We start from the raw sequence: 23,975 nt of genomic DNA on the forward strand, positions 1-23,975 counted from the left end.
CTGGTTTAACTTTACCTAAAGACTTTCTTTTCCCATAAACTGTCACGGAGTTAAGCTACATTTCCCCCCCCTGATTTTCAGCATTCTTGTATTTTTCACTCTGATTATTTCAGGTTTTTTCATCACCCAGTGTTTTGAGGCACCAGTGGTAGTATTGTTGGTGTAAGAGGGTGATAAGGATAAAAAATAGATTTTATCAGATAAAATGGAAAAACAGGGCACCTTTCAGCCAGCTAAAAACTGGCCAAGACTTTCAATGAAATAGTACTTTAGATTTGAGAATAGCAGATGACTTCAAACAAGTTGTGGTTTTGGTCACTCATGAATTTGAACAGCATAAAGAGGCTTGAGCCATTCTGCACAGTAACCCCTGTCATCCCAAAGGTTCATTTTCCACTGCAGGATGGTAATTATCCTTTTTCTCCTCTGTGTTCACTCACACTATTATCTGGCACCCCTTTACCACAATTCTATCCTCTTTGCTAGATTCTCTTCCTCCTCTGGACTAAAAATAAGCTCAGTCCCTATACATGATTTGCCTTTGCTTCTTAACCTGATAAAAGTATATTCAATGTCAGCAATAAATTAATTTTTACAAAATTTTATTTTAGCTTTACACTTTCAAAATTATGTTCACATGTGTGCTTCTTTTGCTGCTCCCTTTCTCCTGCCTTTATTCACTCCTCAGCCCTGAGGTCAGTGGGCTTCCATCGAGTGCCTTCATCTCTCTGCCCACAGATCATGCTCCACTGCAATTCAGCAGCTCCAAACATTTACATTTAAAAATCATGAATGCTCAGGGATACAGAAAGGCTGTCAGCAAGAGAAACACCACCAGAAACTAAAGATTTTTGTGTACACAAGGGACACAGCACCAATTTAAATGTCTCATGTGCTCTTGTATCCGTTGTGCCTCAGCCCTGACCTTACAGACTGGAGTTTGCAGCTAATGGACCTCATGATAGCTTTTGATTTTCCCAGGGTGTCTGAAGGTGGCTATCTCACAGCCCATGCCAGGAAACATCAATCTCTCAGTTTTTACAAAGCCTAATGGCTCACAAGCACCTGACTTCCAGCTGTAGGAATATGATATTTTAAACTGCTGCCTTTCTTGTCCTTCTAAATTCTTACCCCAGTCAGTTGAATGTCAGTCAAATTAATCCACAAAACACAGAGGATGAAAAATTATTAACTTTGCTCCTGCTTGTTTTGCAGAATCAAGTCCATTTGTCTTATGCTTGCAGGCTCTGGACAGTTTAATGAAGTGTTGACATGTACTAATGACAGGCAGGGAACTGCAGCACTCCTGTTTGCAGGGTTCCTTCTCCTCATTTCACATTGGGCACATCAGCATCCTGTAGCAAGGACTGGAAACCATCACAGGCAAAATACAGAACATTTTGAAGTAGACTCTTCAGGGTTTTTGAACAAGGAGAAGAAATGGAATTAATATACTGCTGGGATTTTATACATTTTTACCATATGTGATGAAAAGCAGCAAGGGGTATATGGGACAGAACATGGCTACAGTACCTTACAGAAGAGAAAAAAAATATCAGTTGAAGTCCTGAGGTTTTCTCAGTCTGATTCCAGTGTTCCAGCCTGTTTGTTGAGTTTTTACATCTGTGGTGTCACAATGGCTACAATGAAAACATTGTATAAAATATGAGGCATTCTTACAAAAAGAAACAGCTGAATGGGCCAAATTGTGCTGCTTCTCCAGATGCCATACACCAGTCCTAACCTTGTATCAACTTCTTGTCATAGAGAGGTACAGATTGGTTTTGAATCAATGCCAGGAAATCTAGACTTTGACCAGTCATAATTTTTTGGACCAAGAATTGGTCAAATAGAAGAACTTGTTTTTCAGATGCAATTTAAAGTAATAATTTCAGTTTGCTACCATTTGCTCTTAAATTTTGCTGAAGTGAACCATTGCCTGGCAGGAACTATTTGGCTAGCAGGTAACAGGGGTTTATATTGTGAAGCAGAAGTTAGTGGGGGATCACTTTTACTATCCTTTTCAGAAGCTCTCCAAGGAGATTTTCTCTGCACATAGGAAGCAGCTTGCTTTTAGCAGAACTGTGCTTTGCCAGCAAAGTGTTGTGCTGCAATCACAGCTCTTGGATTAAAAAAGAGCACAGATTTAAAGCTCTGAGTCACATGAAGAGGGCTGCATCCCTGCACATTTTTTTTTTTCTGGCCACTTGTATTTGTGAATAGCACAAACTACACAGCCTTACCCCAAAAGATTGTGTGGGACTCATTCAGGATTGCCAGGCACTTTGCTATTTTTCATAAATTGAAGAATGTTTTTGACTCCAACAGAGACCATCAGCAGCAGTCACTTGTGCACACTCACATACCAGAAAGGCTGTTGCACTTTGCAAGGCAGGTGCTCTCCTCCCATTCTTTTTCTTTTCTTTTTTTTTCCCTTTCTTTCCCACTCTGGTTACCAGACCAAGGCAGAGAGGCCTGAAAGGTGGAGGACTTAAAATAACCAGATAAAATAAGAGACTCCTAATCTGGGTCTGCTTTACCAGGCCTGCCCCCTGAAGAGTCAGAAGTCAGCTAGTTAGGCACTGAGAGTGATGCTTTAGAAAGGAAGAGAAATTCTTCTGTGAGCATTATTGCCACTGGGATGGAGTGATGTATCTTCCCCCAAGCTGTATAGGAGCTCTGCCCTCACAGAAGCATCCAGGATGCAAAAATCTGACAAGAAGGTGCAATGATTGATTAAAAGTCTTTGCAAGGAGCCCTGATCTGTCTCACAGCCACTCTCCACTTGCCCCTGGATGGTTTTCCTTAGAAGGGAATGTCAAAAGGAGCTCAAGTGTTTTACCACGCTGCATTGGTGACATGCATCAAGCAGTAAGAGTGCAAATACTTACAGTAAGACTACAAATACAATCTGTACCTTTGTGTCAAAAAGTTTATACAAGGTTGGGACTGGTGTGTGGCATCTGGAGAAGCAGCACAATTTAGCCCATTCAGTTTTTTATTTTTGCAAGTATGCCTCATATTTTATAAAGAGTAAAAATACTTGGAGCAGCAGAAGCCCTGCAAGAGTTGCCCACTTTTCCTCTTCTAGGAGACAATATCACCCCTGACAGTAAATAAAAATCACCTCCCCCTCATCTCCTCCTCCATATCTGCTCTCCTACCCTGAGTTCTCTTCCTTTCTAGCTTTCCTATTGACGAGGATTTTTTTAAACTTTCCTTATAAAACCCAAAGACTGACCTGCTTCAGTGCCCTCACAATGAAACAGAAGGTTATGATGACAAAATTATACCTTTTAGGAAGTTTGGAGAGATAACTTTGACAGTTAAAATGCAATTGCAGCTTGTTACTTAATCACCTGGTACCTTCCCCACACTCCTTGACCAGGATATAGCTGGCAGGTGAGATACAACAGGAGCACAGAATTGTGCAGATTGGGAAAGATCTATAAGATCATGGAGTCCAACACTAACTGAGCAGTGCCAAACCCAGCACTAAACCATGTCCTAAACAGACTTCCAGGGATGGTGACTCAACCATTTCTGTGCATAGGCTGTTCCAATATTTTACAACCCTTTTGGTGTGTAAATCTGTCCCAATATCCTGCCTAAACCTTTCCTAGCACAATCTGAGGCTATTTCCTCTCCTCCTGTGACTTGTTACATGAAAGAAGAGATCAACACCCACCTGGCTTAAACCTCCTTTCAGGGGGCTGTAGAGAGTGATAAGGTCACCCCAAGCCTCCTTTTCTCCAGGCCAAACACCCCCAGCTCCCTCAGCTGCTCCTCCTCAGACCTGTGCCCCAGGCCCTTCCCCAGCTCCACTGCCCTTCTCTGGACATGCTCCAGCACCTCAATGCCTTCCTTGCAGTGACAGGGCCAGAACTGGGCACAGGATTTGAGGTGTGGCCTCCCTGGTACAGATTTCCTACAGGGTCCCAGTGAGGATGATGTTCAGGGATCACCTGCTGTGGGGCCTCCTGCTCTTTTAGGGGTGTGTGGCCAAAGAGCTCCGAGTGGCACTGGTTTCTGCCTCGCTTCTCTCCTGCCAGCTGCCAAGTGTATTTTTGGCAGTGTGTTTCCCTGAGCCTGACAGTGTCATTCTTCCTGAGATCCTAATAAGTGCTGGCTACTGCTCTGGGGCCATGGCTTGTGCTTCCAGGCTGATTCTGCTTGTCTGCTGGAGCCTGACTGCAGGGAAATGCACCCTGCTGCCTCAATGGCAGGCTGACAGTTTTTCAAGCACTTCTTGAACCTCATCCAGACAGAGCTCACCAGGGGGACAGCTCACACTGCTCCTGCCAGCAAGGAGAACTCAAAGTGTTTCTTGCACCCTGGGTCAGATCTCTCCTGGGCAGTGAAGTCCAATTGCTTCCCCCAGGGCAGAGGAAGAAAGATCTGCACCCTGCACCCATGTGAGGGGTATCAAGTTCTGGCAAGAATGCCAGAACTTCAGTAGTTCCTGCTGTGATTGCTGACATGCAGCAGGCTGAGCTGGCAGGCATGGCATTGGAAAGGTAGGAAGGCTGTCTTCTCAAAAAGGTAGGAAGGAAAAGGTAGAAAAGACTGAGGGGATGAAGATAAGAAAGTGAGAGGTGTGGAAGTGCCCCATCTTCTTCCCCACACTCTGGCCATCTGGAAGTTACAGGATCAGAAAACCTCAGGAGAACCAAGGAGCTGCTCATTACTCTTTTTGCTCTGCTAGGCTTCCAGTGCATTTGTGCTGCTGCAGCAAAGGTGATCTGAAGAAAAACACACTGAATCCTCTCTAACAACCTGTGATCTTTCTATTTGTGGCTTGTGTTTTCCTTGTCAAAATTCCCATAGCTCTAGTGCTAGGACACTGGCTCCTGGCCTGTGTACTAGATATGTGTTAACTGCATTTTCCATAGCATCCATCATGCACTGCTGCCAGCTCTGCTGCTTTTGCCTGCAGTATGGATATTCCCTGAGAGCTTATCAGGAAAGTGCTTGCTGCTTTTCCACTGCTCTCTGCTTGCTTGCACCAACCCCCTCCTGTATTACATTCTTCCTTCAGTCTGGTATCACTTGTGCTGGGAAGATTGTGCTGAGAGTCTGCAAGATCTGGATTTGCTTCTATTTTACAATGTCATGTTTTGTTGGATGACAAGTCCTGCAAATCCATGGGCAGGGTGCTTGAGGTTGGACCAGAGGAAGGTTTTTCCAGATGTCCCTTGCCTCATGATGAAGCTGCCATATTCAAAATGCAGTGATGGGCAGCACTTGTGCTCTGCCTAGAACCCCTCCAGAATTCTTGTCCCTGGCTTACAGAAGCACATCCCTTAGCTGAAAATGTCTCAATCTAAGATCAAATATCCCAACTCTGTGTTCAGATCTTGCATCTCCTGCTTCATTGAGCTCAGGCCTATTGATAGGCAGTGTAACCTTTCCCAGCACTAACCTGCTGCAGTGCTGCAGAGCACAGAGAAATTGTTGAGAAATTGTGCTCTCTGTTCCACGTGCCATAATCACTGGATCATGGGTTGATCATGGTGATCATGCTGATCATGGGCTCAGGAAGAGTGAAAATGCTATTTATATATATTTATTTGTTACTTTTCACTCACTGCTTCCAGCCTCTCCTTTGTGAATGGTAGCTGCCAGCAGAACAGGCGGTGGCTGAAGGTGCCCTCAAATAATTCTTCTTTCTCTATGCCAAAAGCTTTTGTGGAGTTTGCTTCCTTTCCCAGCTCTCACTTTGACTGCTGTAATCTCACCTGTTTCACAGGCTGTTGTCACATATGGAGGAGCAGGCAAATCAAAGGGAATCAGCAGAGCTCCAGAAAAGCTCAGGTGGTAATGGTGAAAGTTCAGTTCACCTAAATTGTTAAGCAAAATAGGTCATGAAATCATGGAATCCTAGAATACCTCAGGCTGGAAGGGACACATGAGGATCATCAAATCAAATAGGCCATGAAATAATGGAATCCTAGAATACCTCAGGCTGGAAGGGACACACAAGGATCATCAAATCAAATAGGCCATGAAATCATGGAATCCTAGAATACCTCAGGCTGGAAGGGACACACAAGGATCATCAAATCAAACTCCTGAAAAGAGGAGGGGAAAGAGGAGAAATGAATATAGTTTGGCATCTGCAACAGATTTCCCTATAGAAAAATTAGGGTCCAGGCTCCCATCTGTGAGCAGGCTGCTGAGTGTCGGATATTTGACCTTGAGCACTGTTTGACCACCCCATGGCTGAAGATTAAAGGTAGAAATGTTTATGGGTGGATGCAGATCTTTCTGAGGCTCTTGCTGGAGCCAGAGGAATCTGCCAGAGCAACAAAGCCTCTGTGTCTCCATCCTTGAGGATGCCAAGGTGCCTCCTGCTTGAGTTGAGGGCAAAGGTCCTCCTGTAATGACCATTGGTTGGAAGAGTCCTACCCTGGTGACACCATGCTCTGTCCCTCCCAGCTCAGGTGCCAGACTGTCATTTTTTCTCTGTCCCCTCCCCTTTGCCTCCAGGTGAGTCCTAGCCTTGGTTTTTGGCAGAAAACCCTGCAGCAATCACGTTTGTTTTGGCAACACCACGTGGAGTTTGCACGGAGCCTCCTCCCTGCCTGCCTGCCTGCTTGGTGTGGTTTTCAGATCAGGTCATGATCCTCTTTCAAGGACAGACTGCTAGGGCAGGAGGTTATTAGCAATTATTCCACAGCTGAGTGCAGTTCATCCACAGAACAACCACAGCTTTTGTAACCAAGCCTCTTTTCCATGATTTTAAACTGAGCTGCTGCACTGGTGATGTTATGAAGATAATGACCTTTAGGGGTTGATCAGATTTTTTTTTTTTTTTGCTTGGAGCAGGGAAGGGATTTGTTTTATTTCACTGATTCTGTGTAATGTTGTAATAATGCATGGTAATTTATAAATACTTCAGTTGGGAAGTTTGTAGGAAAAAAGGTCACTTTTTAGAACCATTTCCCAGAACAGTAAAGGGTGTACTTTCAGCAGCGAGTAACAAAAGTATCAATTACAGAAAACTGAGTTACTTGAGAAGTTTCTCTCCATGTCAAATAAAAAGTGAGTTATTATCATTCTAAAAGGTCTCTTGACTGCCAGCAGAGCTTATTTCACCTGACAGTAATAGCAGTTTTGTAAATGTAACTTAATTCTATTCAAGCACTTGGATGCAGGGCCAGGTCACAAGGAAGGCTGAAAACTTTCTGTGCTCCTGACAGTCAATAGAATTAAGAGGCATTTATCTCCTTCCAAAATCTGGACCTTGAACTCTCCCACATGCACATTTGCTCCCATTTTTCTTTTTGTGGTAAGGATGGGTCATCTAGCCAGTAACTCCACTGGCTTGAAGAGTGCCAGCAACACAGCAGAACAATTTAGAGAAATATAGAGATCTGTAATTAAGAGAAATTGTTGGGGCCAGGGAGGAAGTTTCCAATAGTTTATGCTTGCATTTAAAGAGTCTGCTTGCTTCAGCAGCACTGATTCCATCAGTTCCTGTTTTGTAGATTTTGGAATCTGAATATTCTTCTTAACAGGTAATTTAAATTTATATTCCTGGAATTCATGTCCTTATAATGAGAGGTGAGATATTATTGATAATACCTTCTAGCCACAATTCAGAGTTCAATGATTACTCCCCAGCACAGATGTCTGTCCCCTGAAAAAACAGATAAAATGGTAGTGAGGATGGGTGACTGCTTAGAGGACTAAGGGAAAAAAAAAAAGATTCAAGGTGAAGGATTTGGCATTTTTTCATTTCATTTTTAGTTTTTTGCAGAATTGCTCCAAACAGAAATTTTCCATGATGCAGTTTTCTCTACACATTACCTAGGGACTCCTTCTCAATAAAAGAGTGATCTTTGACTGCACCCTGGGATAGTGGTGAGCTGGGAAGGAGACAGCTGGGAGAATGAACTATTTATTCCTACCTCTGGAGAAGTTCCTATTTTTTCACTCTGGCTGGAGACCTCCTCAGTTCATTTGGGCCAAGTTGAGAATTAGGTATGTCCCTTCAGGGAAAATGTCACTGAGCTATGGAACAAGGGGTTCTGAAAAACACGTGTGATATTTCAATCATTTTTAGTTTAGTTTCTGTGTTTGTTTGCTTGTCTGTGTTTCTCAGGAAATGGGAGAGACTTGCATCTAACCTGGTAGGAGTGGCTCTTACAATTTTATTTTTCCTTACTGTAGCAGTCCCATCGTTCTCTTGTACAGATGAAAGGTGGAAACACACAAGGAAGACAACCAGGACAAGTGCAAATAAATAATTTTCAGTGCACACATTGTAGTTACTGTGTTTTCAACACACCAAAAAAGCTGGTAGAGTTATTTTATGGACAAAATCTAATGGGTACATGGAGTCCCAGCTTGGGTGCTAACAGAACTAGAGTCCTTGGTTTATTTTTTCAGGTCTGCTTATGAATTTGGTGTTTTCTGAACTCCTCAGAACAGTTTTGTGACGCAGGTTCCTGATCTTGTTTTGTAACAGAATTTCTGTGTGATGTGGTAAAAAATACAGACTCTGTCCCACTTAAAAGGAAAAGGTTACTGATCCCCCCTACAGGTGCTGCCCAGGCTGTTCCTCTCTGGGCTGCTTAGGTGTTATTTTGAGGTGGTTTGTACTACACACAAAGCACTGTGACTTCACTGAGAGGACATGCACTCAGAAAAGGATGCTGCTCAAGTTTTGCTGGGAGGTGGAGGACACAACGGTTTTAGCAGGACTACATTTAACCCACAAACCAACACTCAGCTAAACAAAACCAAAGCTGGGAAGACTTCACTGATTTCTCTGAATTGTGTGTATTACTGAACTGACAAAGAATTTCTAAGCACTCTTACTTGTTTTGATATCTTATCTTAGTTATAACTTTCACCACTTAAAAAGCAAAGTCAAATCATTAACTATCAAAACCAAAGCAAGAAGCATGCCTGTGCTGTAGCTAAATACAAATAAATACTGAGATGTTCCTTCCCACAGATTGCTTAAAGACAAAGGAGGTAGATGATACAGAAAATAGATTATTTATATGCCATTTGTTTCTTCTGTCTGCTCAAGCTGTTTGTTCCAATCCAATATCTCTTAATGAGGAGTCCTATAAACATCAAACATCTTGTGGGATGGAAATTGGATTTTTGCTTTTGGTTTTGGGTTTTTTTAATTCTTCCTTGGTTTGTGGGCATGAGGGAAGGAGAAATTTTAAATAGAAAAATCCTGTCAGAGGAGTAAGGCAAAATCAGAGTTCAATGCACTGATTCCAGTGCAGTTCCTTTCCAGTATCCTTGTTGCCAGTGTCCTTCTCTCACAAATTCAATCCCTCCATATCCCTTCCCACACCCAGACCCTGATTTTACCCAGTGCTCAGTTTGATGTCAATGTTTTTTTCATACTCAATATATTTTTATATATTCATAAAAGATATGTTTTATATATATTTTATATATATTATATATTTTTATATTTTATTTATATATATTTATATATATAATATATTTATTTATTCATACTCAATATATATTTTTTCATACTCTAATTTTCAGATTCAGATTTGACCAGAAACAATTTTTTTTCCTTCTTGCACACAAACAGAAAATAAACCAGCAAAATGCATTTACAGTCTTGAATTCCCCAGCTTCCTAAAAGCCCCTTCTATAAAGATGCATGGTGTCAGTGAGTGTGGAACGCCAGCCGTCTGAGGCTGCCAAGAAATTTTGGGAAATAACTCACAAGGGCATGCTGAAGAAACTGGCAGAAGATCTGGGGCTGAGGGGCATCCTGTGCACAGATTGAATTCTGGATTATTTCATGTGCCCTGCTGGGTCTTTTTGAAAAAGTTTCAACGCTGTGCTACTGGATTTCATCTTAAACACTTGAGCAAATCTTCTGCTACAGCTTATTCTTTCTGAAAAGCCTGTCACAACGAGTTCCTGTCACAGCAGAAGGAATGATACCAAAGTCCCTCTGCAGCAATAGATATTGCAGCCACAGCAGACAAGAGCCAGCCATTGACCTTTGCTCTTTTCTGCAATGACACAAATGTGGTGTCAGCTTGCCTTGATCAATTGCTCAAGATGCAAGGTAGCACCAGTGAAAGCAGGACCTAATGTTTCAAATATTAGTATTACATGTTAGGAAATAGTCTTGTAAAAAGTAAAGATTTTGTGATTATTTGAATTGAAAAGCCAGAATCAGGCTTTTAGGCTCTGGAGTTGACATGAATACGTCCTGCAGTGAGGGAATAAAATCATCTTGTTCTTACCTACTGCTTTAAATAAAAGATCAGAAAACCTAACCCCTTTCTTAAAAACCTTAAGCTACAAGACTTCTGCTCTCCAAATCAGTGTGCTCACTTAACATGCAGTGAGCTAGACTTGAAAGGTCACAAGGTAGCACTGAATCATTATCTATTTGAAAGAATTAAGAGATAAGGGGGGGAAAAAGTCAAGTCTATTTTTAGCTTTGAAATTTACAGCCGTGATAGCATCTGGCCAAATGAAAGTGATCTGATCAAAATGCTGAAAGGCAAAGATATCTATCCTTCATGCATCTTTTAAAAGCACTGCAAGCCAAGATGTTGGAACTGCAGGGAAGAAGTTAATCTTACCTTCAACTGAAAGATTTACTAAAGCCTGTGGCAAAGAATTTAAATGTTAACAGATCAATTTCTCTTGCAGAAATACAATTCTACCGATTCCTTTACATTTGTTATTAATCTAAATGCAAGGCTCCACAGAAAAGGCAATTCATCTTTGTATAATAGGACCACATGAAATTATGCAGGTATTAAGAGCTTCTTTTTCACTTCAGAGTTGTAGGATTAGGCTGCTTTAAGCAGCCAAGTCACTGAGACTCTCCAATCCCACATCTCAAATCCAATCCAGTCCAATCCCCCAACCTGTAGGGAAGAAACTGCTTGAACACTTTAAAAAAAGCTATACCAGTGTATAAGGCTGTATATGAGGATGCATTTTTAAGGAAATGCTAATTCAAATGAGGTTTGAAAATGGTGAGAACTGGGATCACTCTGGTATATTTTAAAATAAATGGCATAATCCAAATTTGTTTCCCGGGGCAGTTCTGGCCCCTGCACTTTTGCTCCCTCCCTTGCACAGACAGTTCATTACTTTAGCAGCAGTTGATTTTCCCAGGGAGCCATGGCTACAAAAGTGTGTTGCCTTCTAGAAAGCTGCAAGACTAGGTCCAACAAATGAATGCAAACACTGATCTCAACCCTACTCCAAGGGAATTTCTGTGACTTTGGGTGGTGTTGCCTTGGACACCAGCTTTTAAAGCAATAGCTGCTGCACTGTCAACTAGACAGAGATTTTTAAAAGCCTTGCAAAAGGTATTTATTCCCTTCATAGGTACAGACTGTGAACCCTGGTTTTGCTCAAAAAAACAGATTTTAAAATAAAACCTCATGTGGAAACATCTTGTTTCCCTAGCAGATGTTTCCATGTTGTCCTGTATCATGAAAATGCCACGCTCCAGCAGCATGGAAGAGTCACCAATCATTTCCTGCATTCTTCACAGAAACAGGGGAAGAAAGGCTTTGATGAGCATGGTAAGAAATAGGGTCTATTGGTGAGAAAAAGTAAATTTGCAGTGTCGGTGATCTTCAGGTTGCTGGAGAAGAAGATCCATTGCTGTCCATTTTGGACCAAAATTACACAGGATTTTTGTTTCTTCTTCTTTTATGTTTCTTCTTTGACATCCTTGCTATAAGACCATGTTTAGTCTTCTCCATGATGAGCTTTCCATTAAGCCCAGGCACTGTTTTGCTCATGTCATATCAACTGCTCTTATGTCCAGCTTGTCCATTAGATTTCCCTTGTGTTGGAAGAATTTTTGCTGGTCAGATCCCCAGCAAACTGAGTCCTGGTGGACAAGATTTCCATATCTGCATTTCTTCCCATTATATACCAGGCATAAATCATCCCTTTATCTGGAAGGCTCCTCAGTTTGCATTTTTGACATAATTTTCACACATAAGTGCAGGGTGGTGAGAGCATGCACAAATGTTGCCTCTTCTTTACCCTTGGGCTCATTACATTTTACATTTAACTTTCTGCATGGTCCTCATTGCACAAATGTAGAAATAATTTCTGAGTGCTCTGTCAAAGGAAGTTGCAGGCAGGTTGACCAAAAAAAATGTAGAAAGAGTCACCATTCTGCATGGGCATCCAGAAGACCTAAGGGTTTCTGGAGAACTGTAGGCTGTGGATTCAACAGTGCAGAAAAAAACAGGTGCAGCACACATCCAAAATAAGAAAAGTAGTCTTCTCCTTTCAGTGTGATGGGTCAGCAATAAGGAAAGTTCAGCAGTGTGATGGTAACAGAATTTTGTAAAAGCCTCTTTCAAAGATAAAATTTTTAAGTGACATGTCTCATCATAGTGAACTTTTTAATTTCACCATGCATATCCTCCCCCTGTACTCAAACAACTGAAAAATTTTTTTACAATTAGAGAGCTTAAAATTACCACTTCTACAACTGCTTTCAGGAGCAAGAAAGACACCACCGTGTCTAGAATACTGATTGAATGTTGGGAACCTGAAGGTTAGTGCTAAATAGAAGCAATCTAATCCTCTAAAAAATGAAAGCTTGCCCTGCTGGTCATCCTTTCAACTCTTTTTACTGGGTGTTGAAATGCAGTTAGCTCAGAGCTGCTGGAACCTCTTCAAAGACGCAGTCTGTGTGCAGAGCTGAGTTTTCCTTTCCATACACCAGACCCCTGCAATGGTGTTAAAGCTTTACTAACCCCACAAGTTTAAGCCACTTCAGCTCATGGCTCCCAAACTGCCTTTTTTCTTTATTGCAAATTCAAAATTGTTTTCCCATCTACCATTGGCAATTCCTTTCAGAGAAAACCTAGGCAAAGTGCCACTCCAATGCTCCCTCCTTCCCTGCAGGTTTCACTTGAGATGGGAGAAGCTGCCCAAGCCACATCCCTCTCCATCCTCTTCCTTTGCACACACTTCTGCTCCCCATCTGCCTCTCCACCACACTGGTTTCATTTGCACTATCCTCCTGTTTTATTCTACATCCCTGCCATTCCACATGTCCTCAGACATCTTTTCAGACTGGATTTTGGTGTTTCTTTCTTTGGTTTTTGTTTTATCTCTTGGTTGGTGTTTGTTTGTTTGTTTGTTTTGAGTTTGGGGTGGATTTTTGGTTTTTTTGTTTGTTTGTTTTTGGGGTTTTTTTGGCTCCTGGCAGTTGTTGTTTCCTACACACTCATATGTCCCTTGCCTCCCTGTCACACTTGACCCTGAGCATTAAATGCCCTCAGAGCCAGAGGGGCACTTGCAGCCTGAGGAGCTGTTCCAGGTACCCACAGCCCTTCAGCTCCACCAGCACAGGGCACAAGGATGCCTGCAAACCAAAGGATCCTTCAAGGGTTCCCAGAGGCTTGCAGCCCATGGAAAGCCCATGAGGCTCTCTAGTTAAAGAAGCAAGACAGTGTTTCTAATGGAGAAACTGGTGGTCATTCTGTTTTAGGGTATTTTCAATCAACAAACAGGTTTTGCATAAGTATGTCTGGTGTTAATCTGTCATTCATGTCAAATGTCCAATACCTTATTGTACTACTAATGATAGTGGGGGGTGTCTGTCTTGGTGTCCTACACAAACTTCCACATCCATATGTAAATCTTGCATATAAATGTTACCTATTGGATTGTTTTGTCTATTGCTATGATTCTTACCTAGTTTGTATTTCAAAATATGCAAATATTTACCCTGACAAACTAGCTTAAGGTAGAGCAACGTCTTGCATGCATTCTTCAGATCTTAATTTTGAGCTCCAGCAGAACTGGCCAGGAGCCCCTTCGTGAGGCTGCACTTGGAGACTTTGCTTTCCATTAAGATCCCTCTCCCAGGAGAATTTTGATTGTTTATGTTCCAGGCTTTTGTTTCTACTACTCTGCAAAGCAGAGTGCTAAGTCTCCGCAGGAAGTGTGAAGATACACCACCTCCAGAAGCATGTAGTACCAAATGTGTGTTCCTTAAACACATCAACAAGAGCAGGAAACAGCTGCAGGAGCGGATCCCAGCACACAGCCAGGCTAAATGAACAGCCACTCTCCTGAGAGAAGTTCTTCATTAGCTGGCAAAGCCAACTTAAGCCTACTCTATCCAGTTTTAACTGCAGATCAGACATGAGAAGTCTAATTCAGGCAAGCTATAAATTACACTACATGCTCATTCTTTGTCATGAGCTCCAATCTGTTCCTCCAGTGAAGTCTTGGAAATATTTTTTTCCATGCTATATTAAGCCAAGAGGATGGTATGGATTTTTGTACAATGTGTAATGATCCATTTTACAAGCTTATGAATCTGTACCAGTGCTGTATTAGCAGCCTGGAAGGTCTGTCTTCTAAACTGACATTTTCCACAGCATAAGGTGTTCCAGAAGAAAACAATGTGTCTGCTTAGGCCACATACAGCTCTTGAGAAAAATAGGATTTCCTACTGCAATGCCATCCTTGACATTTTCCTGAGCTTTTAGGATTAAATATAACCAGCCTTGCTATGAATTTGTCTCGGTCTCAGCTTTTCCAAATTTAAATGTTCCAGAAAGTTAGCTTCAAGAAGTAGTAAACCTATTCAGTGGCACCCACTGGATTTTCCAGCACATATTAAAGTTAGGAAAAGCCTATTAAACTGTCTTTTCGTGCTAATATTAAGCTCAGCTGTAGGTGCATGCTCCCCTAAAATATATACTACAAGTCTGACCTTATTCTCCCCAGCCAATACCAGTCCATGCTCAGAAGGACCATGAAAGAGCAGGGAGGGTTATTTGGGCAGAGCTGAAGTAAAAATTGCTCTTGCACTATTCCCCAGAGGCTTTTGGCCTGCAAGGATTTTAATTCTCCAGCAGCTTGTTTTGTACTCATGTACCACAAACCCATGGTCTGCATCTTCCTCCCTGCCAGTTTACACCTGAGTGAAATTTCTCCATCAGCTGCAAGGACAAGTAACTTCTCTGAATTCCTGGTGAAAAAGGACCTCTCTTATAGCATTTATATAACATTTAATATAACATTTAATATCACATTTATATGCAAGATTTACGAATGGAAGTGGAATTTTGTGTAGGACACCAAGACAGACACCCCCCACTATCATTAGTAGTACAATAAGGTGTTGGACATTTGACTTGAATGACAGCTTAACACCAGACATATTTATGCAAAAACCTGTTTGTTGATTGAAAATACCCTAAAACAGAATGACCACCAGTTTCTCCATTAGCAGCAATCAGCAGAACTGCTGGGCTCTGGGCAGCTGTTTCTGATCATTCCCTGAGCTGCAGCCAAGGTGCTAACAGGGCTGTGGGTGAGCTCTTGCACAGCCCCTCGTAAATCAGAGCTAAGGTTTGAAAACTGAGTGTCCCTAAAGTGCTATTTCTTATTCTTGGGGAAAAAAAAACCCAAAAAAACAAAAACAAATCCAAAAGCACCTGAAGAAGGAGAGGATATATGGCAGTTGACAGTAACAAGGGACAAGAGAGTTTATTCGTAGTTGATGCAAAAGACATTTACAAATATGTTTGCTTTCCTCTGGAAGACACTGTATTTATTAAACAAAAAATAACTCTTCTAATGTATCAAGAAGTTATCACATACAACTGCTTTAAAAAAAAAAAATAGATCTTGCATTTGTAAATACCTTGCAAAAGGATTCTCTGACCATTGCTATTCAGAAGAAGTACTGGCCAAGCTTTTATATATATGTTTTGCTCAAGTGCTGGTGTTTTATCACTCAGGTAAATAAAAAGTGAAGTCCAAAGGCTCCCTGAAAATGACAGTATTTAGAGAAATGTTTAGTTGGACTTTCCAATCTTTTTTTATGTACTGTGAGGAAAAAAAACCCCTAAAACAGTAAAATGAAATGACCCATGCTGTTCTGAGTTCCCTGATAGTGAAGCCTGTCCCTGCCCCACAAGGAAAGAATTGCCTTTCCAGGGCCAGGCTAGGCAGCAAACATACAGAAATTATATCCTTCAGAAAACCAATTTCAAAAAGTAGTGTTTGAAGGGAGAGGATGTTAAGATAGGCCTTGAATTTTTGAGCATCAGGGGACAGACAACTGCAACGTTTATTGCTGGTATCAACAACATTTTGGAGATTCACAGTCTTCCAAGTTCTGAATAACTGTGATTTTAAAATCAGTAATTGATGGTGTCTTTCTCTCCCTGAAGTGTTCACCAACTGCTGAAGCCTTGGCAGCAATGCAGATTGCAATGTTACCTGTATCCCAGGATAAGGCTGCACTCATCTTTTAGGCATTTTATTGCAGGTCAGGATAATTTAACTTTAGAAAAATACTCAGGATCACTTTTAAAGGGCTGCTTGTCAGGAAATGTCAGAAAGCTCTGAACATCTTCATGAATGTAACAGAGATGTTTCAATCACTTTATGAACTGTATATAAACCTTAAAAAGACTGCCAAGGAAATAGTGAGTTAGAAAATGGTGGTGATGTCACTAACTTCTCCTATTATGTGTTCCCACCAATCTTCAAAGAACTAGAAGTGCTTCTTGTAAAATTAACCTTCTGAAAGAAGCTTTGCAGCATATCCAATTTCTTTACAAGTTTACTACTTGTAAAATTAGACTTTTAAAATTCTGATCTGGGAAGGAGAACAGAAAGGATTAGCAGAGCACTTCTCCTGAAGCTTGTTCTGATTGCACTCTATAGATTTACATCTATATTTTGGTTGACTTAGTGCTCATCCTTCCTCAGCAAATCCTAAAAAGATATTGACAGGGTCAGTTGCCAACTGGCTGGGCAGGAAGATGGAAAACTACCTTGAAACTACCTCCAGTTGTCACAGGTGTGACAAATGGCATTGGCTTTGTCCCCCACCCCTCAGTGTTGCCCCATCCACATCTGCCTGACCTCCCATCCTCTCTCCTGCACTGCCCTGTCCCTGTCCACAGCCTTCCTTCCCCCAAAAACCAGGACCATGGCCTGCAGCTCACTCAGCAAATGGACCGTATTCCCAGGGCACAGCCTTGGTTTGTAGGAATTCCAGGCTCCTGAGGCAGCTCACCTCACAGGTTTCTCAGGGAGAGGTGGTGAAAACAGAAACTCTGACTCTGCAGAAAATTTCCCTTGGGTTTATTTTCAGTGGGAAGGATATTCCCCAGGGAGTTTCTAACTGGAGGACTGTCGCAGACATCTTTTATGAAAAATCCTTTCCTTAGGATTTTTTCTCCTAAGAAGCTGAGAGGCCTCAGGAACAAAATGTAAACACTGATTATCTGCTGCTGTGGAATGCAACAGGTGGATCTGTGATTGGTCTCATGTGGTTGTTCCTAATTAATGGCCAATCACAGCCCAGCTGGCTCGGGCTCTCTGTCCGAGCCACAAGCCTTTGTTATCATTCTTTCTTTTTCTATTCTTAGCCAGCCTTCTGATGAAATCCTTTCTTCTCTTCTTTTAGTATATTTTTAATGTAATAAATATCATAAAATAATAAATCAAGCCTTCTGAAATATGGAGTCAGATCCTCATCTCTTCCCTCATCCTTGGACCTCTCTGAACACAGTCACAGGGGACATCTGATTTATCATTCAAGGATGGCCCAGATCTTGATTCTGGGAAGCTGGATTTGTTCCATTCCCTGCAGTTTGCTTAGGTTAAAGGAGGCACAGACACATCCCTTCTGTGTATTCATGCTGCTGTTCTTCAGCTTTTCAAGGTAATAACATTATGGCCTTCCTCAAGCATGTGATTTGACTCTAGGCAGCATATTTTCTTATTAAAGTAACTGTCTACCAATTACCATCTTAAATCCTGCAGTAAAACAAGGCTTTTCCTCGTGCTGCATAAAGAAATCTCTGGTTCTCCCCCAGTATTAGTGGCTGTGAGAGACAAAGCTTATCTATTTTTTGCAAGCAGCCTTTCAACCCCCTGGTCCTTGCACTGCTACAAACCCTCTAACTGCCTCTTTACTAAGGGGAGTAGTTACACATTTACTCTATTTATATGAGTGATTTGCACCACTGAAATTAGGCACTTGCTGGCATGTCTTCTGGAGTGCAGTTACCCACTGGTACAGAGCATGTTTATAAAACCAATTTGGGGCAGTAAATTTGCATCCCCTGTGGTTATTGCAGCAAAGGCAAAGCAGGACACTCCTGAGTTTGAACAATAGTGATTAATCCTGCCACAGCAGAAAAGGCAATGGGAAATCTAGCTCAGGGAGCTGAAATTTGAAAAAAATTAAAGGAGTTAGGAAATTATAATTTACACGGCATGACTAGGTTCAGTCAAGGCAAGACATATAATTTACTTTTCTCCAACACTAGTTGTCTTTACAGTTTGACCAAATTGCTTTCATTTTCTTGCTTTATTGATGTCTTTTCCTTCTGTTAGTTTGAAGCCAGCATGGGCAGGGACAGGAAACAGACTTGCCAAAGAAGCTGCCAAAATAACACTACCCAAAGTGAGGTGTATACCTTTTCCCTGGGTCTGGATCCATTTCAGTCTAATGGAATGAAGCCCAGTATTCAAGCAGCTTGTTGTGAAGGTCATCCCATATTGCAACATTTAATTAGCAGAATATATACACACACACATATTTTAATATATGCATGTCTGTATACATATAGAAATTACATATATATATATATATAAAATATATATATCAGAGGATGGGAGATGGCAACTGGAACAAATTCTTAGTAAGAGTGAATAAATCAACTTGTAAAAAAAAATGAAAGAACCTCCTCATTCTTGATTACTTGAAGCCTCAGTGGAGTCTAGAATTGGATCATCATCAGGAATCAGGGCAAGGAGCATTGCTGAGAGAGACTACAAGGAATTAATTGCAAGCAAGAATGTTCTGATGCAAAACTGACTGCAAATACAAAGTCATTAATTTTTAAATATGAGAAAAAGCATGACAGGACATTAAGTCTTTCAGCACAGTGGAACCCAAAGGATTTTATGTTTAAATTCCAACAACAAATGTTTGCAGAGAAAAAAATGTTTTAGTGCTTTGCTGAGCAGTTTGTATTTTATGAATTCCACTCTGAAAACGGTGTGTGAAGGGTACAGAATAAGCCAGAGACAATAATTTCAGTTCAGGAAATGTAATTCGAAAAAAGAGAGTGAAAAATTTTATGTGCATGCCATAGGTATGTGTATGTACTTGTGAATATACACTTGCTAATGATAAACTGTAAATGAATTATAATTTATTCCAAATCATTCATTACCCAAGATTCATATTTTGGACAAGCCTCAGTGGAGATAACATCCAAGAGGGCAGGGAATGAAGAGATTGGTAGGCAGTTTTCCCTTTGTGGTTGTGGCTGTGCCCCTCTCCCCTTGTGTCTCCCTCTGGGCTGTCCAGGGGACATCACCACAGCTCTGGAAGCACCAACCTCTGCCACCCTTGTGGCATCAGCCACCAACACCCTTCCCTGCAGGGCCATGGGGGCACTGGAGGTGCTGGGTGTCTCTGGCACAGGAGCCAGGTGAGATTCCATGGATTTGCCATCCTCGGCTCCCTCCCCAGCACCGTGCTTAGGATTTTCTGCCAACAGTATCTTAAATTACAGATTAACTGATGTAACCCCCAGAAAATTGTTCCTGGATTAGCAACAGTCTGTTAAAAGCTTTTAACACCTATAATTGAAGTAATTTTGATTGCACAGTGCCTGGCATTATTTAAAACTTTTATCAATAACCTGTATGATAGAAAAAGCATTAGCTGGTGGAGTTTCCAGGTGGGAAGGTGGGAGGAACTGCAATTGAGTAAATACAGAATGTAAAAGAATCTTGTCAGAAATATGAGCAGAAGACAAGATGTAATAAAAATGAATGTATTCAAATCACTTTAATTTTGCATTTTAGTTACTTAATATTGTAATCCCATTTGCAGCAATATCTATTAAATATCCTTACAAGAGTATTGTATAACAATATCTATTAAATATCCTTACAAGAGTAAGGATATTTAGTAGATATTGTAATAAATTGTAGCAAATCACTGTATACTAGAAAATAATAAAGAAGGTATCTTCTGTGATTTATAGTCATCTGTGATACACTGAAGTGTACTTAAAACACCATACACTGATAATGCCCATAAATAACAGGACCATATCATCTATCAACATCCATTAAGTTGTCATTCTCAATGTTTGAGGAATACTTTATGAAGAAAGGTAAAGCAAAAGCAAAGAAATAAAAATCTGATGACCAATTCTAATTAGCAAAGCTTACCCTTGGAGACCCTTGTGAAGAGACATTCAGGAGCCAATTCCTCCACACCAATGCGTTGGTTTTATCAAAGCTTTTTCTATCCAAGCTTTCTGAAAGGTTTCTCAGGAATCTTGCACAGTAACATTCCTGCCTTCCCTCTATTAGCAGGGGAGCACTGATTCCTGGGATCAGAGCTGTTGCACCTGACCAAAAGTGTTCAAATGAGGAATTAAAATAAAAGGATGTGTTGGCTGGGAAAATGACCACACTACAAAACATGTGGCCCACAAGCTGTGAGTGATCTGCTCCCTCTAATTGAGACATCTGAGAGGCTGGGCAAGCCTTAATTGCAAATAAAACCACTTGAAGCTTAGAGCTGCTGGCAAACAAAACATAAGCTAATTCTGCATTATTTATCCCCAGAAAAGAAGACTCTTCTGGAATTGTTGTGTCTTTGCAAGAATCAAGAAAGTTCCTCAGTGGAGGGAGACACTTCATATAGGTAGGACACTTTTCTTCATTATGTTGCACTAAGCACATCCACTTGTCCTAAAGAAAAATTAAACAAATATTTCTGACTAAAAAAAAATAAAAATAAAAAAATTAAGCAGCAAAATTCCCTTTATAATAAGTGGCATTTAAATAAGGAGCAATTTTTAAACATAGGCATTACATTTATGTGAGAAAACTGCTCTAAAACCACTCCTTTTCCAAAACAAAGCTGTTTTTGTCTAATGGTGTTTTAGCCATTTATTATAAAGGCAGAACAGAGACTGAATTAATGTTGTGTCCCCATGCAGTGAGAAGTTCTAATCTGAATAATGTACTCCAGGGGAATTCTCCTTACCATTTGTATGAATATGGGAAAAATGAGGATATGGTAATCATCACTGATTTTTTTCTCAAAGATCTCTCACAGAGAAAGGCTCAGCACTGATGTAAATTTTTCCTGCAGCTCTCTCAGGATGTTTTAGACCTGCAGGACTGTGTTTGGCATGGGGTCTGTGCCTTTCATTGCCCTCTTCAGATTTCTGGGGCTTCTGGATTTTGTGGGGCTTCCAACCCTACTCAGCAGTGCCCAGAATTCTGCCCATTTGGTAGGAATGATGTTGGGTAATGTGAAGCACTAACTAAACCCCCACCTTTCCCATCGAGCACCCAAACAATCCAGCCCATACAACAGATGCTCTCTTGTGGAAACCCAGGGCACAGGGAATATTCTCTGTCTGCTCTGGGGTGCCCTGACCCCCAGGGGAGCACTGACTTTGACCCTCACTCATGGAGAAAGTTTCCCGGACTTCAGGATAGACTGGAATCCACAAAAGTGTGAAATAGATTATAGAGAGTAGTGTAGGTGAATCACTTGGTGAGAAATTTAGATTTGGGGATTTTTAGTATGTTGTGGATGGAAGCAAGATGGAGGGCACAGGGTGTCATCCTGAATCTCTTCTTCACGCTTCTTCTTCACGCTTCACAGGTTTGGGTGGCATTTTGTAACTGGGCAGGAAAGTCCACATTGCTGGCTTCCAGGGACCAGCTATTGGGTTAAAAGGGGAAATAATCCAGGTGTCAGCTCTTAATTGGATAGTTTAGCCTTAAAAGACCTTGTAACAAGAGATTATTGGCCATTTTGTGCCTTGCTGCTGAACTCATGGTTGTGAGACTGTTTCACTGATTGGAAATAATAAACAGCTGAGTTCTAACATGAATTACTGTCTCCAGTGCCTTCAATCCAGACCCAGAGAAACCCACAGCTGGTACCCCCACACTCTACCAAGCTTTTATACAGTCTTTACTCACCCTTGGCTGATTTCTCCCTCGACCAAAAGTCAGTAATTCCTGCTGGGAGGTGCATCCTCACTGGGGATGGCAGAGAAGTGTGGGACAGCCCTGAGCTGAGTGCAAGATGCAGCAAAGCAGGGTCCTGGCAGCACTCAGGGCACAGCTGGAGCTCTGGGCTGTGCCTTTGTCACCATCAGGCTCCATCTGATCCCTGTGCTGGCTCATTTATAATTAAGCAGCTAGGTAATTTATAATTAATTACCTACAGCCCACTGAGTTAGAACATATCCAGAGGTCAAAAGACTGCAGGAAAGACATGGGAAGAGATGCAGTGAAACAAAAACCTGAGTGATTCCAGGCACAAAGTGATGTAACCAGCTTGGGCTGGGCTGAGTCACCCCCCCAGTTAATGCCTTCTTCAGCAAAAAGCCAGGAATTTATCAACAGAAACCCTGCACAGAGTGTGTAGGACTCCTGCACATCAATAGTGACTCCTTTTTCTGTTTCTTCCCACTGGGGGAAGAAACATCTCAGTAGATTGTCCCTTTGAGGTGGTGTTTGGAGCCACTAGAGCATCTGGTAATAAAAGAATGTGAAAGTATTTTTTTAAGTGAATACAGGGAAAATCAGCAATAGAAATAATAGGGCACTGGGGGGCTGCCATGGCTGTTAATTCAAGAAAGTGCTGTAAATTCTCAATATTTCCAGACAATTAGCACATAAAGGACTTTTTTTCTGGGACCTGAGCAGGGGAAATATGTAAACATCCAGGTTTTATTCAGAACTTCTGGAATTTGCATGAGTGTGACTGGTGGGTTTTTTAAAATGTTCCAAATCTTCCACAGCCAGGCAAGAAACCATGGGCATAAACTTGTTGTTTGGCAATGACTTTTAGCACTTTGATAATACTATCTAATTTAACAAGTTAAATTTAGCTTTGCTAGACCACAAACTGAACAGGAGTACAAACATTTGGGAGATCTTGCTAACAAACAAAATGTTGAGCCTGCCTTTAATGTTTGGATCAAATAGAAAAAGGCACACTCAGGATCTGACTTTATAGACAATCCTTTGCAATCTGATTTTTGCAATGAGCACTGGCCCTAGGCTGGCACAAGTGTGTCCAGGTGAGCAAGGATGGACTCAGCCTGATCCCACCCATTCTGCATCCAAGATTAATGTGCAAGCTCAGAAAAGTGTTCTGCTCTTGATTAACTGTCTAGAGGAAAGGACACCCTCTCCCACCCTGATTCCAGCATGGACCAAAGGTCTGCAGAGTGTTACCAGCCCTGCTCCCTGGAGAATATCAATTGGTGCACACAAAGTAATTTTCTTCTTCTCTAATATATCTTGCCATAGAGAACAGTGGAAAAACACATTCTGTTTGTGACCTTCAGTACATCTTGGAATTTAGGCTGACTGAACTTGACATTGCCATAGAAGGAGTAGAGAAGTAGAAAATTCAGCCTGTATTTAGTACTGACCCAACCAGGCAAATCCTCATATGGTCCTTGCTAGAAATTTGTGCATCCTCTAATGCTTTGTTTTGTTTCCTTGCATTAAAATGAAATTAATAGCAAGCTCTAAAATACTGGAATAAATTGGATATTATAATTGGAAAGTAGGATAAACATGCCAAGGGAGTTGCCTGCGAGGAAACTAGCCAACATCTGTTAAACCTGTTAAAACTTATGTGAAAAAATGGGACTATTTGATCTGTAATCAATGCAGAAACTGAAATTCTATAAGGAACTGCAGCAGAATATGAGGAATGGGCAACATTGCAATAGCCTGAGCACAAGCAGGTCTGTGATTTGATGGAGGTTTTAGTTCATCTTGCACATTCACACCAAAGACTGCAGCTGCAGCTTCAGCTTTCACCTGGGCTGACCCCCCACAAAACAGGGAGAGCCCAGCAGGGTGAGCTTGGTGATGTTACACCTCTGCAGTGCCACTGCCTGTCCCTCAGTGCCTTTGGAAGAGAC

General features: G+C 41.4%; 1 protein-coding gene across 1 annotated transcript in view; it reads right to left on the reverse strand.

Annotated features, from left to right (window-relative positions):
- The window catches only part of MSH6 (mutS homolog 6), a 124,899-nt gene that overhangs the window by 38,814 nt on the left and 62,110 nt on the right, over positions 1-23,975 (reverse strand). The window lies entirely within an intron of this gene.

Source organism: Agelaius tricolor, unplaced genomic scaffold (genome assembly GCF_023055355.1).
Source record: "Agelaius tricolor isolate 1412-34295 unplaced genomic scaffold, bAgeTri1.0.p SCAF_1, whole genome shotgun sequence".
In the NCBI taxonomy this organism is placed as follows: Eukaryota; Metazoa; Chordata; class Aves; order Passeriformes; family Icteridae; genus Agelaius; species Agelaius tricolor.